This window comes from Hemiscyllium ocellatum, chromosome 14 (assembly GCF_020745735.1).
Source record: "Hemiscyllium ocellatum isolate sHemOce1 chromosome 14, sHemOce1.pat.X.cur, whole genome shotgun sequence".
Classification (NCBI taxonomy): domain Eukaryota; kingdom Metazoa; phylum Chordata; class Chondrichthyes; order Orectolobiformes; family Hemiscylliidae; genus Hemiscyllium; species Hemiscyllium ocellatum.
This window is the reverse complement of record NC_083414.1, coordinates 32,995,290-33,001,438: the sequence shown is the minus strand read 5'-3', so window position 1 is coordinate 33,001,438 and position 6,149 is coordinate 32,995,290. Positions and strand designations below refer to the sequence as shown.

General features: G+C 36.9%; 1 protein-coding gene across 3 annotated transcripts in view; it reads right to left on the bottom strand.

Annotated features, from left to right (window-relative positions):
• The window catches only part of cacna2d3a (calcium channel, voltage-dependent, alpha 2/delta subunit 3a), a 953,890-nt gene that overhangs the window by 209,208 nt on the left and 738,533 nt on the right, over nucleotides 1-6,149 (bottom strand). The gene's annotated exons all lie outside the window — the stretch shown is intronic.

Here is a 6,149-nt window from a genome sequence, read left to right as displayed (position 1 = left end):
GAAGCCTAAATCACCGAAAACCAAAAATATATCAGAAAACCTTCTGAAAATATTTTCAGATTAACATGACCAATAATTGTATCACTCCATTGTTTTCAAAAGGATAAAAAGTCAAAGAGATCAAGATTCCTTATAGAATATAGTGTCAATTTTTAATTATTACAAACAGTTTAATATGAAAAGTAGTTGTTTAAAAGATGTTTTGTGAAAAATGTTATCTGTAATCAATCATATATATATTTGAAATCTCAAATTAAAGAGCTGCCAATGTTATATACATCTGTTTTACTTCTTGAATTACATCAACACATTAACATAACCTCAAGACAAAATAGAATATAAACGTTTTTCAAGGTCTTAATATATGTTGCATAAGTTCTCTTAGTTTTACAACGTTTACATTAAACTAATTCTCAGCAGACTTTGCTATGTAGCAACAGTGGTTTCTAAAACAGAGCAAATCAATCTGAAGAACAGCTGTGAAGCAAGTTCATGTGGACTCACTCATCTATTAGCATGGGCCAGTGATACCATTACATGTGATGAATATCCTCTTATTCAATTTAATTTGTGTTTAAAATATTGATATTTTAGACTATACCTGTTATGCAAGTGTTTTTTTCAAAGAAAAAAATCTGAATGATAACCTTCTACAAGTGGAGGATACTAACCAAATACTTTAAAAATGAATTACCTTAACTTGACTATCGTTAGAATACAACAGCATCAAGTATACACATGTACATAGATATGTCCTTTGAATCATCATGATTTATGGTAAGAAGAAGGCCATTCAGCCTGCATGCCTGTCCTGCTACAAAAGCTTATATGACATCCCATTTCTGGATCTTAGTTTATAATCTTTCAGGTTACAGTACTTCAGGTACCCAACGAATTAATTATTAAGAATGATGCAAGTTTCCACCTTTATCACTCTTTTAGGCAGTGAGTTTCAGACATAAGTTACTGTCTGGTTTGAATCTTTTCCCTCATCTCATCAGTAATCCTTCTACTACAAATAATCAGCCCTTATTTGGCAACATCTCTGTCAATTGAAAATGATGTTCCCATTTATCTGAGCATCCCCCTCCCCCCCCCATAAATCTACACCCTCCAATTAAAACTGTCCTTATTCTGTTCCAAAGAAAATAGCTTGTTCAATCTTTCCTCATGGTTAAACAATCCTGGAAACATCTTTTAAATTCCTTTGTATCTTTTTTAGGGTGATCATCAGCATTTGCAATCAATTTTCAGAAATAGGTAACAGCATAAGAATATAACCTGTCTTCTGAGGGACTGTAACACTCATCTGCCTTTCAGTATTTGCTTAATGTGTAGAATAGGAGAAAGTGAGGACTGCAGATGCTGGAGAGTGAAAGTTGAAAAGGATGGTGCTAGAAAAGCACAGCAGACAGGCAGCATCTGAGGAGCAGGAGAATCGGGGTTTGGACATATAGATCTCAGTGCACCCTGTAAGGCAGAAGTCATCCACCTGTTGCTTCTCCTGTTTCCAAGCCCTTTCGCCTTACACCCCATCACTTTAATTACTGAGGATAAGTTAAGGAGAGAAGAAAGAACAAAGTGAGTTTGGAAAGAATAATAATGATTATTACACCAGGGAAATGTTCTTCAAACAAAGACGAGTGGATTTTTAATCTCTAACTGAGCAGCAGAAGAGGGAAATGGCTCGTTTAGCAGTACTTCTGTCCATGTTGTTCTGAAAGAGGCTGAGCTTCATCGTGGAGATTTTTTGATCTGGAGAGAAGGGAGCTTTGAAGCCAGGCTCCATGTGCTGGTGATCTCACTGATTCTTTTCCATCTTTAAAAATACTGCTGGATTGCAGAACAGAGACCAAACCTCATCAACTCAGCCCAGCCCCTAGACTGACTGAACAGGGTATAATATTCACACAGTTTGGTAATATTTTGGGGTGACTGATATAACCTAGTGTCTTTCCTAGCTACTCTTCCACCATCTTCTCCACTGTCCTTCACAAACCTGCAGCTGCCAGATGTAGTCCACATGATCGTGTCACCACCTATCAGCAACCGCTGTTCTGCAACATATGATCCCTATCACCATCCATGGCTGCATAACAATTTGACCCCAAGATCATTCAATGTCCCCCACATACCCAACACGTGACACCATCACCACAACTTTCAGTTGGTGCTGGCTTGTTGCTGGGACCGTGAACATGTCACTGCCGATTTCTGCTCACCTGCTGATTCATTCCCTTTATTAAAGAGTTCAATTCAAAGTATTTATTCCTTGGACTTCTGTAATTCTGTTCTCTAATAATTAAATGTTAATGTTTTAAGTGTTATCTGTTGATACTAGTCAAATGACTCTCTCATGTTAAGATTTTCCATTTCACTCTTTGACTATGTTTGGTATTGTGTAGCACCCCCACCCACAACTGCTCTCCACAACTTTCAGCATGGAAGTGTACCTCCTTCCCACTTTCCTGAGCCTTGACTTTTCCTGAGCATGTGGTGACTTTAACTTGCAGAGCCATTATATTTACTTACCTCCTTAAATGCTGACACATGCCAATTAAGTAATGCTGAGTTGTTTAAATGCAGGTAATTCACACCAAATTCTTGGACAGTTTACCAGTGCCTGCAGTTGGAGCAAGTCCCTGCCAAACTATTGCCATGCACAATCACATTGGGTGGGTTTCAGTGAAACTGGTGTGACAAAATTGGAGATTCAATTGGACCTTACTTCTTGTGGCAAATTTATTTTACCATTTGCGACTGCCACCGGACAACTCAATATTCTAATAGACTGCAGAATCAAAGTAAATGCAGTCCTTTTACTGCTTTATATAGGATTTTGTTTAAAGTGTTTTTGTTGCATAATCAGTATTTAATTCCATATAAAACATTATGAAGCAATCAGCAGTGCAAGTGTAACCAGTATTCAAAACAATTGGGTTGGAAGAGAGTTACTTATATTATTCTGTCAGTAAACTACAACTTTGTTGAATATGAGGAATTTTTAAATGTTTATTAATGTAAAAGTGAAATTTTAATGCAGGTATTAAGCGAGAAATCTTTTTCCGAAACAAGTTAATCTGAGACCATCATATGAAGCGTTTTATAAAATAGCTTCCAATAATCTTTAAAATTTAGAATTTGCTACCTGTCAACTTCCAACGTTAAAAGTTAACTGGTCATAAAATGAATCTTGATACATATTTGCACATACATAGAGGGTTCCATTGTCATTGAGCTCATTGTAAATCTCAGTATTAAAATGCTGATGATGCAGTACTTATAAAGTACTCAGCTGCTGCATCAATCTTTAGTTGATGCCTCCAATGCTCATGATGATAGAAGAGCTGATGACAGAAATGGCCATAGGGCAAAATGCTTTGCACATGCTGATTCATAAAAATTTAACCTAGATTGCGCAAACCAATAAATGTGGTGAAATTTCTGCTCAGTTACAAAAATGTATTTAGCAATCCTAATACACAAAATCATTGCCCTTTGAATGAAACTTCTTTGGATGAAATGTATTACTTGTGCAATACTGTGCCATTAGCATTTATTGAATCTAAAACATCATTGAGTCATAAAATTTCAGGCCAGGTTTTGTGTAGATTATCAGGAGTAGGTGGGAATGTGGAGTAAACAGATTAACCTTGAATTTATTGAATGACACAGATAGGAAGACAAGTGTCTTGCTCCTGCTCTTAATCCTGCTCATAAAAAGTTAGATTGTCTGAACTTTATTTTTAGATATTTATCTAGAGTTCATTAAATGACATAGTAAACAGAGAGTGTTGTTCTAATTTGTTCACAAGCTGATATACCAGCAATGACACTGAATTCTGAATGCTAATAATATGGCAATGAACAAACGGCAGAGCATCAAAAAACTTTAGATTCCCTACAGTATGGAAACAGGCCATTTCACCCAACATGTTCACACTGATCCTCTGAAGAGTAACCCACCCAGACCCATTTCCCTACCCTATATTTACCCCTGACTAATGCACCTAACACTATGAGCAGCTGCAAATGTGTTGCTGGTCAAAGCACAGCAGGCCAGGCAGCATCTCAGGAATAGAGAATTCGACGTTTCGAGCATAAGCGCTTCATCAGGAATGCCTGATGAAGGGCTTATGCTTGAAACGTCGAATTCTCTATTCCTGAGATGCTGCCTGGCCTGCTGTGTTTTGACCAGCAACACATTTGCAGCTGCGATCTCCAGCATCTGCAGACCTCATTTTTTAACACTATGAGCAATTTAGCATGACCAATTCACCTGACCTGCACATCTTTGGATTGTGGGAAGCAACTGGAGCATTAGAGGAAACCCACGCAGACACAGAGAGAATGTGCAAACTCCTCACAGACAGTCACCCAAGGCAGGAATCAAACCCGGGTTCCTGGCGCTGTGAGGCAGCAGTGCTAACTGACCCATGATGTTAATATTTATTGCCGTTCAAAATATTCAAAGCTCTCACATTGAGTGAAATAAAATAGTTTTGAACTATAACATGATGCCTCACTGGATTAATAAGTTAAACTGAACTTTGAATATGATGGGACAACAATGTACATTATTTTTAGAACAAACGGTTGAACATTTTGATTTGCTTTTAATGGCTGTATTTATATAATACTGAGCTACACTCCATTGAAACCTATCTTCAGTTTAAAATAAAGATACCAATAAAGCTAATATAAAACAAGGTCAATGAAATACGTAGTGCGTTACTTAAAATAGGACATGCTAAGCTTTTAATTGCTTCACTATAAATTTCAGTGATCATTTTGAAATATACTAATTTTGTTAAAAGTAGACAAGTAACTAAGTTGATAAATTGTGTGAATTTTGCTTAATTGGTCACATTTTGAATCAATTCTGTGGTTAGGCTGTAGTGCAGAATTTAAGTTTAAGCCTTTTTGTTTAGTCCCTAGCTACCCAATGGAAATGAGGTGTTAACGAAGTGACACAGGCCTTATACTGTCTAAATCCGTATGCCTTGAATTTTAACTGACTATTCTGAACAGGTGGTAAAAGACCTATTCAAAACTGATGGGCTTCTTCTTCAAGTATACAGATGTGAGCGTGAAGGAATCATTAGACCCAGACTACATTTTCAACTCCAAACCTGGCTGGAAAAGCTGGAGCAGTCTCACTACTCAGTGAGTCAAATAGAAAAGATGGGAGTCAGAAGATATCATTGAAGGTAAGTGTTTTGCTTTTTTTTGTGAGGAAAAAAGGGCCATTCCTGCTTCTCCCAGCTTTACATGATAACATTTGGCCTCCTTTTCCTCAAAATCTTTCTGCTTCCATATTATGCTATTTCCCCACAGACCCGTTATCGACCCCAACTATTCCTTCCAAACTCCTAATACACCATTTAAGTCACCTTCAATCTTTAATATCTTAGGCAGTCAATGATCATCAGCACAAATACGTTTGTGTCAAATAGCAATTTTGCTGCATTCTGTCAGAGAACGGCTTTGAAATTCTTGAGCTTGAACAGCAGCAAGTAAAATGTAAACCTTATTCTTCACTTACAGAAAGATATTTACAAGCATTTTTATACAATTAGAAAATGATAGATAATGATTAATATGAAGCTGAAAAAATAGAGATCTAATTGAAATAGAAAAGAGCATTTTAAGAAGGAAGTTTCAAAATACATACAGAGATAAATACAGAGACCAGGTCATAGGAACAAAAAGGAAATTCAGTGGGGTAATGGGTGAATGTACAGTTACAGGAAATTGCTGAGAAGAATGAGTCAAAGGTATGGAGGGCATTTGAAGACAAACAATCCTGAAATAAATGACTGGGCCATCAAGAATTGATGATGTTAGACAAGGACTTGATACGGGAAAAAGTAAGACCATTCTTCATTGACAATGTGGCTCATGCCACCCAAAATGGTATTTAGTTGAGTCAGACTGAAGGCAAGCAAGGATAGCCATAAATGTGTTTGTGGCTGAGACATGGAATGGAAGGGTATTACCCAGTAATTGAAAGCATCAGTCTTTGTATAGTATTGAATATTGTAAACAAAGTTGGGTTCATTTCAAAGTATCTCTGATCTAGCCTGAGGCAAGAACTGGAAAAAATGATGCAATCCACCTTAAAGTACCAGGTGTTGATGTGAGTTGAA